General features: G+C 37.3%; 1 pseudogene; it reads right to left on the bottom strand.

The window, feature by feature from the left end:
• The window catches only part of LOC107561617 (versican core protein-like), a 72775-nt pseudogene continuing 57096 nt past the window's right edge, over positions 1 to 15679 (bottom strand).

The raw sequence follows: 15679 nt of genomic DNA, 5'->3' as shown, positions 1-15679 counted from the left end.
TTAATTTGGAGGTTCTTGAAGTTCCTATAGATTCTCCAGTTTGTGAGCTTTGCATAAAAACAGTGGGTGTAACTGTAGAATCAGCGATGGTAACTCCACTAGAGGTCTCTGAAGGTTCTGGGCTGGTGGATCTCTGTGTAGACAGAGGTGGGGGGTCCGCCATAACAACACCAACACCAGTCTCATCTTCATACTCAGAGAACACAGTAGACTTAGCACTCTCAAGAAAAGAAGCCTCTGTTGCCAGTGTAAAAGATGACTGTGTGGAAGCGTGTAATTCATCCTCGCCTTTACCAGCACTGGTCTCGCTAGCTGTGTGAGTCAGAATCTGTGTTGGAAATGTTGTGATTGGCTCACTAAGTGAAGACGATTCAGTTTTGCGTCCAGATTCTTCAGTGTTTACTAATGTCAGTACAGTGGCCTCTGATTCTAAAACGCTGTCTGTTGTAACCCCAACCAGGATAGATTCCTCTGTTTTCCCGACTGCGAACATCGGTTTTGTGCTTAGAGAATCTAAGAGTAAAATGTCAGGTAGAACAGTCTTCACTTCAATGATGCTCTTGTCCTCTATTTCCTCCATTGGTTCCTCTGAGGCTATGGGAACTGCAGTAGTAAGTTCTCCACGGATCACGTCTCCACGAACGTTTGCTGCATCACCAGCCTTCTCAGTGCCAAAATCACTAATATCAAAATCTGGAAGTTTTGTTGTGGGAAAGCCTTCGTCAGATTTCGCTGCCGCAAAAGGTGTGATGACAGATTCTAGTCTGTCATGGACGTGGCTTGTCTTTGGTGGTAACATGCTTGTAGAAAACATAGAAGGGGCATCTGTTGGTGAAAGGACATCATCAGAGGTGGCCTGTGATGCATGAGAGGGACTGGCCTCAGGAGAGAGAGTCTGGCCTGTGGTGGTCTCTGTGCTGAAGAATGCAGTGGTGGGCTCCATAGTGGTACCACTCTGAACTGTGACATCCACCCAGGAGGATTGGTTGAATAAAAGCTTAGAACCTAGAATAAAAAAATAATTAATTAATAAAAATCACAGTATTTACAGAGTATTTTGTATTATAGACAAAAGAGTGCATTTAATCCATACTGAAATATAGAACACAATTAATAATACATAATCAGATTGCAACAACTTGTTTACAAAAGCATAAAAAGCACTATACTATAAGCAAAATTATTAAAGTAACTATTACTTTAGTTAAAAGTAAAAAGCAAATATATATATATATTATATACTATAATTATATGCAAATTATATATTTAAATAATACATATAAGTACAAAAAAAATTTTGTTAAATAAATATAAATGTACACTACTTTTCAAAACTTTTTTTTTTAAATTGCAATAATATGGCACAATATTACTGTTTTTACTGTATTTCTGATCAAATGAATACAACCTTGGTGAGCATACGACACTTATGTCAAAAACATTAAAAAGTGTTATCCCCAATTGTTTGAACAGTGGTGTAGATATATATCATTATTTACTTTAAGAATAATAGTAGTATTCAAATATTATGACATTTTCTTTTTGTCACGTGGTTGTCTTGGTTTGATATCCAGAATTAAATTTACACATTTGGACAAATACTTTTTGAGGTCACTGTATCTAAAAAAAATACCATGATCTCTAAATAAATCTCTGTTATGGGATCTTTCCATTTTCACACAAGCTTCCAACTGTCAGTCCATCTCTTGGGACATTATGCTTGATTGCATGATTATTATAATGAAATTATTATGAAACATCATCCCAGTATTGCTTAAACAAGACAATGATTTAATCATTCCATTCTCAGAGTCCCAGAGAGGCCTATTGTTAATAAAGAGGCCTATATTTCTAACAAATGTTGAAACATACCTAGGTGATAAAGCTTTTCAAATTGTTGCAATCTGAAAGTGATTTTCACTCTAACTCCATATAAGGATAATAAGGGCATGGTCATTTTTACACAACTTTCTAGGTACAGACAGTTCTTTGAACATTTCATTGTATGCAGTGCTTGGTTTTAAATATGTAAAGGTTGGTGTGAATAGCACATCAGATTAACTTGTGTGTCAAATGGTGTCTGAATGGTTCAACAACCTAACAATTGTTTTGCAAATTGAATTTCATTCACACAAACAGCTTGCATGCTCTAAATGGCTTTTAATCACCCTGTGTTCACCAAAAAAAAACGTAATCTTCAAATATTACAGGCCAGCTGCCAAGGCTCCAGCTGTTCTCCATTATCTACAGGCTCTCTCTATTCAGGCTGATGTCAGCCATGAGGTACTTTTTCCCTTAAGAAAAATGTCCATCATCCACGTGATGCATTGTCTGATGGTTTGTGGGATGTTATAATGTACCTCCCTTTTTATGCAGCTCTGTCACTATATCAAACATTCACAGTCATCACAGGTCAGACGGACATGAGAAGCAAACCCACCACGGAAGAGAAGACACTTGAACACACTCAATGCCACATGGATCAGAGAGGCTTGACAGAGTTGAAACAGACCAAACAAACAACAAGGTCATAGTGTCGAGGTTTAGGGTTAATCCCAGGTCCATTACTTATCACAGCAGTCAGTGGCTGTCATTCTGGGTGAGTGCCCTGACTAGCATGGGGTAGGTTGTCTAAATTAGCCTCAGTTGAAAAGATACCCCCCTCCCCCCAGTTCAGGGATTAGCGAGACCCACTGATTTTAGCTCTCTGGTAGTAGTGTTCTCCTTTATCTTTATGTCTGTTCAGATAAGCGCTGGTGCAAATGACAGGAAGGACAGAAAGTCTGACAGCGGAAAGAGACAGAAAAAGAAAAAGTAATAGTTAACAACTAAGTCGTTTTTAAAGGGGTCATATGATGCGATTTCAATTTTTCCTTTCTCTTTGGAGTGTTACAAGCTCTTGGTGCATAAAGAACATCTGTAAAGTTTCAAAGACTAAAGTCTCAAATCCAAAGAGATATTCTTTATAAAATTTAAGAGTCAACCACACCTACCTAAAACGGCTCATTCTAACACGACCCCACATGTCTACGTCACGATGTGGGAAGATTTGCATGACGCCGCCCAAATGTTCACGCAAAGAAAGAAGGCGTAACTTTTATTCTCGCTGTAGTATTGTTGTTGCTGCCACTGCCATGTCGTGAAGACGCTGTGTGTTTCGTTGTGAAAGCGAAACTACTTTGTTTGCCATTCCAAAAGAGGACACGACTAGAAATCAGTGGTTAAGTTGTATATACAACACTGTTCCAGAACAGTTCAACCCAAATATTCAGATGTGTCCAGAGCATTTTATGGAGGACTGTTTCCTGATCCTGGGAGAGTAGACTACAATGCCGGCTGTTCTGACTCACAGACTGTAAGTAGGTTTTTTATATTTAAAGAATTTGCCACTGACGATTCAAACGCGAGTTTTGAGCAGTGTAGAGTAGCGTTTGTCGTTTGCCATTTCTCCGATCACAAATGCAGACATGGTTTTATGTTTACGCGGCGCAATGCAATGCGTAAAAAGACAGTATAAGTCATTATAATCCATAATTATGTCCGCACTGGATGCAACAAATGCCTCGTTTATAATGGGTTTTAATGTTTTTGTCTCGTCACTCCGGCCGGGACAAAACATCACAATATGACAAGGGGCGTAACATTTCCATCACACGCTTGAGGTATTCGGCCAATCACAACGCACTGGATAGCTGGCCAATTAGAGCACACCTCGCTTTTCAGACCAATGAGCTTTGTAAAAATCGATGCATTTCAGAAAGGCGGGGCATAGAGAAGAAACAATAATGTACAGTATGTGGAAAATAATGTGTTTTTTTTTACTTTAAACCGCATAAACATTTCATTACACCAAATACACAAAATAATGTTCTTTTTAGCAACATCATATGACCCCTTTAATCTTTGTTGATGTCTTTAGGCCTGTGCTGTGCTCCTAAGTTATGAAAAAGGTATGTTACGCAACAAAAAAAACTTATACAGAAACATAAAGGAAAGAAGGCAAATAAAGTTTCATTCATTATAATTCAGATAAAATGAATGGGAGAAAACATGAATCTCAATATGGCAACTCTAGGGAAGGAATTCTCATCTTTCAGTTAAAAGACATCAATCATATATGCATTAAGTAGACCTCCCTTAAAAATGCAGTTAGCTGATATTATAATGAAAATTAAAACATTACAAACTAAAATCAGGCATTTAAATGCTAAATGTACAATAATAAAATTGGATTTAAATTTTTACATTTTAAGTGTTATTAATTAATTTGTGTTTTCAAAGATCAATTCTAGGTGATCTTTAGATAACAGCAAGAGTAATCAGAATGTAAAATGTGAAATTAGCACAATTAAATATCCAATATTGACTGCTAAATTAAAAAATAAATCTTTAATATCAGCCGTTACCATTATGATATCAATAAGCAGTATGCACAATATGCATCCCTAGGTGTTACCAAAATGCCCATAGACTAACGTGTTTTAAAGGGACTTTGAAGTGTCTCAATGCTGTTTATCTTTTGAGACTGGTCCCCCTGGTTGCATAATATTGTTCTTATGAGGTCATCCAAGCTGATGGGAACATCAAGTCTTTCTGAAGTCTGAGTACCTACAACACCACAAGGCAAAGTCTGACAAGCATATGTCATTTTAGCCACAAAGTACTACAGTAGCAAAACGGACCTCTGGATGTTTAAACCCTCCTGTTAACCAAGCCCAGTTTGGTTACCTTAGAAACGGGCGGCAACCCAGAATGCAGCAGAGTGAGGTCAGGGAATCACTGGAGAATGAGCTCTCATGTCAACTTTTCCATACCAGGCGTCTCAACTTAAAAGAACCTCAATTAACAAAAAGTGGTTCACTTTAACTAATATTCTGCTTTGATTTACTGCCCTTAAGAGGCATTCACAGTAAGTCTGGAGCTCATGTTTATGTGTTTAATGGGGTGAGGGCTCCATAATACGCATACTGAGAGAAATGACGTCAAAGCAGCTGGTAAAGTGGCTAGTCTCGCAACTACTCAGGTGTTCGTTTATCACGCCATAAACAATTCATGAGCTTAGTGTAAAGTTTTTACCTTTGAAACAGTATGCTCCTAGCCTCATATTGGGATCTGGGAAGCCTGTTTGGTTTCGGTAGCGGTACATGGTGCGGACACCCAGAAGACCACCACCGCACTGACTTCTGGGTACGGAGACAGGGTGGCGAGCGCTGCCATCAGACAGCCATCCGTAATCACAGCGGTCCAGACCCTGTCTCCAGGCAGCGTGGATTTGACCAGGTGAGGCCAGCTCTGCATTCATGCTTTCACACTCAGCCTTGGCCTCATCAAAGGTCATCTTACGTGGTGTGGGCGCAAAGAAAACATTACCTGAAGTAAAAAAAATTTAAAAACACACACACAAGAAACATTTTGTATTATATCTGAAATTAGCTGCATTTTGAGATTGTCATAAAAACAGCATGCATGTTAAAGAGTATAATCATAATCATTAAAGTCTTGATAAGTATTTTCAAAGTGCCAGTCAATGAATCAAAACCCTCATATTGGCTCTGAGAGGAGGAGAAATACCCTAATAATATGACAAATGCAAATTCATTACACAGTTTTCAGAAAAGAAAGAATTGTTTTCCATTAGCAAACGCTGTGGTGAATCAAATGAAAATAAAAATGAGGGGGAGTTGTTTTCGCCCAGCCTTGGGTGTAGCTGTCAAAAGCTAGAACTGAGGGTTTTATGACGTCTAAGTAATTTACAGCAGAACAGTAAAGACATACCCAGATCTTCTTTCGTGAGGGAATGAGACATATTAAAAACCACAACATACAGCAGGGTGTTAATTTCACAAATCCATTTTCCATTTGTTTCTGATGTTAGTTGTTTTTCATGCTTTTGTCACAACATTGAGCTGGACTTAGCACATATTAAGAACACCAAGTATCCTGACAAGATATGAGAAAACTTTTTTTTAATGATTCTTGTTATTTTGGGGTCATCTTGGGATTTGTAAAGGCACACTGAATCCAAAATTTTCATATGCGGTTTTCCAAATTTTTTTTTTTTCGTATTCGTCATCCTTTCCTATCAAAATGCTTGCTTTGGATGCGGAAATGCAGAAAATTTTACTTGATCCAATTTTTTATGACGGACGAAAGTGATTGACACAATGTGAGGTCGTATTTATTTTTTAACATGTGAAAATTTCGGACTCAGTGTGCAAAGACCTTAAAGGGGTCATCGGATGCCCATTTTCCAAAAGTTGATATGATTCTTTAGGGTCTTAATGAAAAGTCTATAACATACTTTGGTTCAAATTTATACGTGAAATTTTCTAGTGTAAAACAACACCCTTTTTACCCTGTCAAAAACAGCTCTTTTCAGAGTAAGTTGTTTTCTTGCATGCCGCTTTAAATGCAAATGAGCTCTGCTTGCCCCGTCCCTCTCTTCCAAGCCGCTCTCTGAGAGACTGTAAACTTTAGCTGCATTCATCGCGAAACTTGCTAACTAGCACGTTATTAGGAAAGGTGATTTGCAGATTCATTAAAAAAAACATATGCTCACTTCTTCTGAAGGTGAAGCTGGATCACAAATGATTCGCGCGAACATAGACGCATTTAGGTAGATCAGGGACGCATTCCCTTCAAAAACAAACGTAATCCACTGCGTCTTCAGTGGATCAGATTGGATCACAAATGATTCGCGCGAACATAGACGCATTTAGGTAGATCAGGGACGCATTCCCTTCAAAAACAAACGTAATCCACTGCGTCTTCAGTGGATCAGATTTCGGGAGTAAATAACGACTGCTATGTTCATTATTACATCCAACAACAAAACACTTCAATCGCTTAGGAGCCATTCTTGTCTACATCTGCTCCGGCGTCGAAACAATGGCAGACTGATGACAGCTCACTCAGGGCGGATCTAAGGTAAGACACCAGTCCAGTCTGTGCTGAAAAGCTACTGTCAATCAACTATCGTGGGGGAGCCTGGGTATGTGTGACGTCAAACAGACAAGAAGCTGAGAAAGATTTGAGAAAGGGGTAATGATTTTAGTAGATAAAAAAAAACACTGGGTGGATTTTTATCATTATAGGGTGGTTGTGTACACACACTGCCAACACACATTTATGTTCAAACAACATGTAAAAGTGCATTTCCTATCCGATGACCCCTTTAAGAAATAAAATTCTCTACAATCAATATTTTCTTATAATATTTTCTTCTCAATATTATAAGTAACTGAGTTACTTATAATAACAAAGTTCACATTGAAATTGGAATTGAAAAGAAACAGATTTACTTAAAAAAAAAAAAAAATTTTTAAAAACCTTAAACTTGTCTTTTGTGGCAGCTAAAATATTGAAAGCTTCCACTTCAATGTTTAATACCACAGATGTTCACTGCCAAATGGTTGATACTCATTTTTGGTCATAACCGCAGTTTAAAACCATATTAAATATGTCTGCATAGAGCAAATATAATAGATAAACTACTGCTCTTTCACATTACCACAAAACTGCTGGCCATGTCAATGTGTTTTTTTTTGTTTTGTTTTTTTTGATGAGTGAAGTTGTAAGAAATAACATGAATAGTAAAATCCATACCCTCAATCTTATCCACATAGCAGAACACGTCAAATGTCTCTGTGGGCTTGCGTTTGCCATAAGACCTGACACCAGGTTTTCCAGGCAGATTTCCAAAGCAACCGGGCCTTGGTCTAGTGATTGGATATCTACAGATAGAAACAATCCACACAGACAGAAAAGTTTCTCATGACTAAAAAAGTAGTATAAGTAGTACAGCCTTTGCAAATTCGTTTTTATATCAACATGTTGACATGTTGTTTAAAACTTATTACTGAGTTTGCCAGTAGAGGATGTAGAAATACAGACTGTTTGTGAGTGAATGAGTGAGTGAGTGTGTGTGTGTGTGTGTGTTGCTTCTAACCTCACTGTTTGATCTGCTATCCAACCAGCATCACACTGGTCAAATCCATCCTCATAAGCAGCTCTCAGCTGTTCTGCTGTAGCAATGGTGGCTCCAACGTTGCTGCAGGTCTGCACAGCTTGTGCATAGTTCAGAATGTATCTGCTGACCTTTGACCTGTAGTGAAACACCACGCCTGTTCAAAAGAGGAAATAAAACAAACAAAAATGAACATGTCGTAACACAGTCCATTCCATCCATTAACATTTTCATTAAATGGGGGCATATTGTATTACTATCATTGTTGTCAGTGACCACAATAAATATGAAGCCTAATAGAAACAGCTTTATTCTTGATGATGTCTGCAAGTTGCTTATAAACAAATTAATATAGCAAGCAGTGTTGGGACATTCATTTGAATGAGGGGACATTCCATCCACCCCCATAATTGTCGCTTTGAAACAAATTCAAATTAAATGAGTAATGGATCTAATTAAAATGGCAGTGTGTCTTTGCTGAGAGCAGGGTGGTGCTGCAAATCTAGAGCCAAAGCAGTTCAGGGTTGACCCATCCCATCCTTTCACATGGCCTGAGCATAAATCAGCCCATCCAAGATGTGTCCCAGCATCAGAGTATATCCAAGCAGAGGGAATACATTAAGAGAGTCAAAATTTATTGGATTGCATTTGACTTTTTACACTGTAACTGTAATCTGGGAGAGTCCAAAACAACCTTAAAATCCCTCAACAATTTAAATAATCTGTGCTTGCGGTTTTTCTCCCACAAACAGTTCCACTTAACAGACTGAACTTTCATTTATCTATAATTTACTTGGGTTATGACTGTCACTGATCAATTCGCTTTAAGGAATTTGCCATATTGGCAGCATATGTGCTTCAGATACAACAATCTCTAAAAAGATGAGACAAATTTGAGCGAATAGGAGACAGATAATATGTTTTTAAAAATCTCACCCTCAACATTCAAACTGACTGTGTCTTGTGTGTCTTCAATCCCAAACATCACTTCACAGGTGTATGTTCCAGCATCACTGGCCCGGAGCTTCACCATAGTCAGAGAAGCATCCCCAATGTCTTCCGGGTGACTCTGCACAGATACACGGCTTCTGTACCCTGAACCGATCTTAATGACGCCGTTTTGGGTTACAAGAACAGTCGACTCAACACCGCCCTCTATTTTGGTCCATTTGATGCGCAGGTAATCTGTTCCTGAGGCATTTCTGTTTCTAGGTCCAACAGTGGGGATGATGGAGAAGTAACACGGAAGGGTCACTTTCCCAGACAACAAGCCGCTGACAGGACGCATCACCAATAACATGCTAGAGACTGAGAGAATGAAAGGCATGAGACGTTATACACACAGCTGCATCCACCACAAAGCACAGGAAATCATGCCTTACTTTGTTTATGATAATTGATCTAAGAATTATTTTACTGCCTCTGTGAAGCCTACGGGTGAGCAAACCAGAAACTACTTTCCTGTAGAAGGACAGATAACCTTGAAGGGGGGACGTTGAAAGGCTCATAACTGACAGAAAATCACCATATACTCCGACCAACAATGTGAGAAATGCTTTGGACAGGTGGGATCACCCCTGAGGGTAGCACACCACCGTGTGAGAGCATGGCCTCTCGGAGTGAAGAAGTCAAGCCATCTGTTTGCACCAGACTACAAGATCCTAATTAAAAGGTATAGGTGCCTGGAAGTAAACCATTAGAGGCAGCTGGGGGACAATAGATTGTGGGAATGAGAGATTAAGGTCTTCTTCATTACAGTTTGATCGGTTTAGAAGCATTGAAGTTAATTTTACAAATAAGTTGATTTTTGTTGCATGAAATGAAATCAGAAAAAGAGCACGGAACAAAAAAACATGTATATATTCACATGGATGTGTATCTTAGACTCATGCAAACACCAGTCTTAGATTAACGAATCAAAATTACACCCTTACATTCAGAAAATCTCGAACACGTAGAGATGTATTTCCAGACAACACTTTAATATAGATGCTGTTAAAATAAGTAAATAAATAAAAAGCTTACCAGGTTCAGTCGTTGTTTGGCATATGCAGATCAACCACAATATGTGTTTTATATTTAGCAACATCTTCCTGTCTAGGAGGTGAAGAGAAGAATAATTGAATTATTGAGTTGACAAGTAATTTCAATCTAGCTGGATACGGAGCTGAATCACATTTGCTAGCTATTAAGACTCACGATGTGGTGGTCATAATAAGTGTTTCCTCTCAGAGGGTGGGTGGCGGAATTGAGTATTCAGTTGCTATAATCTGGGGTGAGGCACAAACTTTTGCCACAGCCACACTACAAAACTGGGAATCACGAGACTACCCACAGACCATGTGAGAATAAAAGTGTACGTCAGTGTAGTAGGCTAACCTAAAGCTTATGTGCGGTATTTCGCTACTGTGGCATGTAGGCCTACGTGAAAATTAAGATTTCTTTGTTTCTTTCTTCGTATTTTAATTCCGTGCCTCATACAGTATGAAAAAGTCAGCCCCTTAAACGTGTTATTTTAAGTTTAATTGCCGCCTCAAAACGTTTAAGGAAAAATCAAAGTGGTGAAAAGGTGCAGTGATGAGGTCATCACACTTTTGACCACAATTGCATTACTGAAATCTCATAAACAGAAATAATTGTGACAAAAATAGATGGAGGCAAATGCTACAGTGAGTGCACGAACACTGCAGCAATATATCTAAAAAAAATATTTTCATAAAAAAAATTATTATAAAAGAACGGATATGAACGTGGTGTTAAAATAATCCTTACTAGCCTAAACTGTATCTACTTAGAATTGTTTCCAAAGAATCTGACACATTCATGCATTCGAATTCTTATTATCATCCAAGAAGTCGTCTGAGATCTCACATCATCACTTTTCATTCACGCACGCGTTACAAATGTCCAATGTCCAAACGCGCACTCTAGTATTTCTCTCCTGTATTTCTATTGGAACTTCATCATCACTCTGTAATATCTAGATTCCCCAATCTACAGTTAATGTATAATAGTCAATTATTAGATCATATAATAATATGAATATCCGATAGATATTCCGAAGAACTGTCTTGCCCTAGATTCCCTAAACTGAGCTGGAGCCTATTAAAAGTCACGCCCAATGATGTAAAGTCAGCATCAGAGATGTGAAGGATTGTTAACGAGTCTTTCTTTGGCACTACTTTATCAGTTCACTGGTTCTCTTTGGATAATTCTACTTCTGTATTGAGTGAGGTCATGAGAACTTTTAATACTTCCATGTGACTCAGGTTAAAATAGTGTTGAATATCATTTAGGATTCTCCATATTGTAAAAATACTATAAAATAATAAAAGAAAACAAATGATGATAATAATAATACGACGAAGGCTGAAAAACAATCGCTAAAAACACATCTAGTATTTTTTATATATTTTCTGATTTATTTGTAAATCATATTATGACATTATGCATCCGTACAAATTGCAATTAATCACTGTAAGCTTTGACTGACAACAATAACATACAGAGAACAGTACAAAATAATGAATGAAATAATGTACCTTTCCTGAAAGTTATAATTCCAGCCGAAAATAAATGTTGCTTAATCCCAGTCCACAGTGAGTCCACATGAAACCTTCATGCGTGTCCTTATACCAGGAGGGGGAAAAAGTGTGTTCTCCTTCTCCTCAATTTGATCAATCTCACTGGACCGTATGTCGCTTGCTGTGGTCCGGTCACAAAATGTGAACGCTAACAGCAAATTCAAATCCATTTTACACCCTAAATAGCTTCGTCAGGCATTTAGAGGAGGGGCTCACTGCCCACCCGAAAAAGTGAGTGGACACCAAGCAAAAGGGAGGTGCGGGGAAAGTGACTGGGATGCACGTCACAGGTGCCCCGACTAAACAAGGACACACACACACACACACACGCACACACACACACAATGCAAGCGCAGAACATTTACATGTAAACAGGGGAGAAGTACATTCATAAGAGAGCGTCACTTTACTCAGAAGTGCAGAGCACTTAGGCTAAGTGAATTGATAATATAGCAGTGGAATTTATATGTAATGATGTTGTAGCAAATAATACTTTCGCCTCAGATATAACATCATTGTATATTAATTTCTTTTGGATCAAGTTTAACTTTTGAACCGTCTATTATTGAGGCTCCTGCTAAAAACAAACAAACAAGCAAACAATGTCCATTAGGTTTAAATCCCAGGTCTCAAATGACCTTAATTTTCATAATGAATCGCGATCACGTGATCATAAGCAGCAAAATTACTAGAGACGAATAAACGGATAAAGTCTTAAATCGGGCAAGACACTTTCTCAAAGTCATACATTTATTTCCACATTAACACTTTATTACAAGCCACGATTTATTCCCGTATTAATTTAATCTCAACAGTTTGCCTATTTGGTGGTGGATCACATGCATCAGACAGTTGCATCGCCACACGGAGGGAGACCGCACTACTTACAGCATAGAATAGATGTAGAGAGAGCAGCCGGATGTTGAAAAGGTTAGAAAGTGACTTTGAGATAGGTTCACGCTGCACTATAAATCACTTTGATATGTACTTTGTTGTTTTGTAGTTATTTAATTTCGTTTTATTAAATACAATGCCATCAGTGTAAGTAGTGAACTAAATACATTTTAATAAAGAAAGAAATGTCCACCTTCATTACTTGTCAGGATATATTCTGTTATGATTTTATTGTTTAATTGTTTTCCCAACAGATATGCTATAGCAAAACTACTATTACTACTACAATTATTATTATTATTATTATTATAATGATGAAAGTTTAGTTTTAAAATGAATTCTAATTTAAGATGATAAGATTGTTTTCAGAATTGTCTTAGAAACATAAACAAAAATAAATAATAATTTTCATCTTTATTTTTAAGTCAAAAGATGCTATTATTTTGGGTTTTGAACATTTTAGATACTAATATGTACTCTTTTGGAGTAAATAGCGTACAAATGTGTGCCATTTAAAGGGGAACTGCAACAGTAAAAGCTTTTCAATTTTTTTTTTCTGAGAGTGTGGAGACATATCACAGTTTTTACAAATAGCACTTCATGAGACCTTACCACAAACAGTTAATATCTAAACTGGCCAAGATGTTCATTTCCAGGTCATTGCTCTTCTGGCTTATTTCCTTCCAAGATAACAGATCTTAAGTTCAGCTGGAAAAGCTCACACACCTCACCCATAGCCTCACCACATGGGTCAGTGCTTTAACCATTACTCACTCTACACCAAATGATTGGACATGGTTATCCAGTTGCAATTCAGAAAGAATCTCTACAGTCCTCTCTGACAGATCAAACTGGACGTTTACTCATCGCCTAAAGTTGACTTACCCAATCACTTAACATCTCTAGCACATTTCCCAAAAGCACTGCTAGCTACATTAAAAATATTATGGACTTTCTAAGTAATTCCAGACTTTCCAGACTAATTTAATATTACAGGGAACCATGTCTACAAGAAGAGCTGTATTGGATCAGAATAATAAGTTGTTGATTATATTGTGTAAAAACTGAAATGGTATAATTAGTTAAGTAACTTTTAGGTTGTACCCTGGCAACCCCCCAGTTTGCCATTATTTCCAAGACACAAAGAACCATATGCTCTTTATGTCAAATCACCCAGACATACCATTAATTCTTAGTCAGAGACTCAGTCTACCAGTGCATCATAAAGGCACTGAATACTAGCTCAAACCAGATGATACATCAAACGCTACAGCTAGAAATTAACCTTCATCGCAACCACCACTGACCCTGTTGTGATTATGTAGAACAATTATATATATATATACAGTGGGTACGGAAAGTATTCAGACCCCCTTAAATTTTTCACTCTTTGTTATATTGCAGCCATTTGCTTAAATCATTTAAGTTAATTTTTTTTCCTCATTAATGTACACACAGCACCCCATATTGACAGAAAAACACAGAATTGTTGACATTTTTGCAGATTTATTAAAAAAGAAAAACTGAAATATCACATGGTCCTAAGTATTCAGACCCTTTGCTCAGTATTTAGTAGAAGCACCCTTTTGATCTAATACAGCCATGAGTCTTTTTGGGAAAGATGCAACAAGTTTTTCACACCTGGATTTGGGGATCCTCTGCCTTTCCTCCTTGCAGATCCTCTCCAGTTCTGTCAGGTTGGATGGTAAACGTTGGTGGACAGCCATTTTTAGAGTGAACTTGGGTTTAAAAGTTTTGAGTTGGTAAAAAATTTTTTATTAGTTTGAAAGAAGTCTAATGCTTACCAAGGCTGCATTCATTTGATTGAAAAAAATATATATATTGTGAAATATCATTAGAATTTAGAATGTTAAAATATTTTAAAATGTAATTTACTCCTGTAATAGCAATACTTTATTTTCAGAAGTCATTACTCCGGTTTTCAGTGTTTTATGATCCTTCAGAAATCATTCTAATATGCTGATGATTTTGTACTCCAACAATATTTCTAATTATTATCAGAGCTGAAAACAGTTGTGCTGCTTAATATTTTTGTGAAATAAAAATCTCAATTTAAAGTATCCTATACTCAAACATAAATTTAAAATACAGAAAAAAATATTTTATTAAAATGTACATAAAATTATATATAATTAATATACAATACATTCATATAAAATACTGAAAAAACACTGTATTGTGGTATCCACATTTCTTTAAGTGTATATATATGCATGCAAGTGTATAAGTGTACATATATACAGTATGTGTGTATATATATATAAGTGTGTGTGTGTGTGTGTGTGTATATAACAAGGCACAAGATGCATGTTACAGCAAGCAACAAGTGTTTTGTCACTTTTCCCGACAACCCTCACCAGTCTGTGTCCAGACATGCTACTTAATCACATGACTTATGTTGGGGAAACATGGTCTTTGGAAAAAGCATAAACTGTACAAGGCATAAATACAAACACAATAATGCAACTCCTATAATTACAAACTACAGCTATGTTGATACTGTCTAACTATTAAACACTCTCCTCAAGGTTCACAGAGTGTGGCAGTCGTGTCAGATTTGACTCTATATTCTGAACAGGTCTGTCAGTAATGCTCTGTTAGCTCCATTCACCGTTTCCTAAGCACATTAAAGGCAACAGAGCTGGGAGATGGAGAGGACTAGGGTTAGTTTGTACCGTCCTGTCTGTGGATAGCAGGAACTACATCAAAATAAGCGCATGTAGCTGCAACAGATGTAAATCACTGAAGCAGTTAGGATATTAAGGGTAAAATAAAGGCCAGACTGAGAGTTAGTGTTAGTGTTAGTTGTTACCAGATGTGATGTGATCTATATATGTGTGTTTATATGTAAAGAAAAGCTTAAATTTGGATTAGTTTTACAATGCCGTTTTAACCTTTTTGGTTACCTGGACTTTCAGTGGAGGGACCAAAATGGTGAACGTGATTTCACCAAGTACAACATGTTCCTGGATCAACATCCTTGTTGAACCTTGAACAACACTCCAATCAACCAATCAGATTTGAGGGATAAGTTTGCAGTAAATGTCAGTTTTAAGCTTACAACCAGGGTTAGATGCTTTGTTATTCAGCTATCTTCAGTTATGGGTAGGTTTAGGGGTAGGGATAGAGTTAGGTCTATGTATTATGACAGTGGTGTCTACAAAAGATGTTGGTTTTACTTGGTCTTATGAGTTTGGAACAACATGAGGGTAAA

Source organism: Sinocyclocheilus grahami, unplaced genomic scaffold (assembly GCF_001515645.1).
Source record: "Sinocyclocheilus grahami isolate Dianchi unplaced genomic scaffold, SAMN03320097.WGS_v1.1 scaffold784.1, whole genome shotgun sequence".
NCBI classification, from domain to species: Eukaryota; Metazoa; Chordata; class Actinopteri; order Cypriniformes; family Cyprinidae; genus Sinocyclocheilus; species Sinocyclocheilus grahami.
The sequence above is the reverse complement of the archived record's forward strand: the minus strand, read 5'-3'. Positions and strand labels throughout refer to the sequence as shown.